Consider the following 633-nt stretch of genomic DNA (forward strand, 5'->3'; position numbering starts at 1 on the left):
GTGTCAGGTATCTTGTCTGAGCAACAAGAAAAAAGTAACTAAGACATTCATCTTGACTTGGTGTCCATCAGTTGATGCTGATCAACTTACTTGAAGGTGTGTATTTTCTTCTTTTTTTTAAATTTCAAATCATTACTGATAGTGTTAGGCAAAAATTCTCAGATGCCACCACTTTTCGTGTTGTATACATAAAATTATAACAAAAGATAACTACAACATGATGCCCCCCTCTGGTTCATGAACAGTACACACACATATCACAGCAAACCAAGCTTATATTTCACCTTCAAGTGTGGTTCCCCCATGAGCTCACTTTGGGATGGATCATTGAGAATATCTTCAAATCCGATAGTCTCATCGGCACCCCTCAAAACATCCAATGAAAGGCTTGAGCTGGAAAGAAATTGAAGACGCTGAACCTGCTGTACTGCTTTGAATTCCATTTGTAATTTTAGAGGAGCAAACAGACCTTGGATGTTTCTCAGTGTGGAAAAATTCATTTTATCTTGGTTGAGCTGGAAAGATTTTTCTGATAATTCCAGAGCATGACCTGGTAACAGTTTGTGGAAAACCTTTTCGAAGATCATGTCTTTCAGAAGGCCCATTTGCTGGAAGTTCAGTAAGTGGAATACT

The 633-nt window shown here is 38.2% G+C and overlaps 1 pseudogene; it reads right to left on the reverse strand.

Moving 5' to 3' along the window:
* Positions 1-257: 257 nt before the first annotated feature.
* Positions 258-630, reverse strand: LOC101592819 (annotated as a pseudogene).
* Positions 631-633: the final 3 nt, after the last annotated feature.

Source organism: Octodon degus, unplaced genomic scaffold (genome assembly GCF_000260255.1).
Source record: "Octodon degus isolate 3935 unplaced genomic scaffold, OctDeg1.0 scaffold02479, whole genome shotgun sequence".
NCBI lineage: Eukaryota > Metazoa > Chordata > Mammalia > Rodentia > Octodontidae > Octodon > Octodon degus.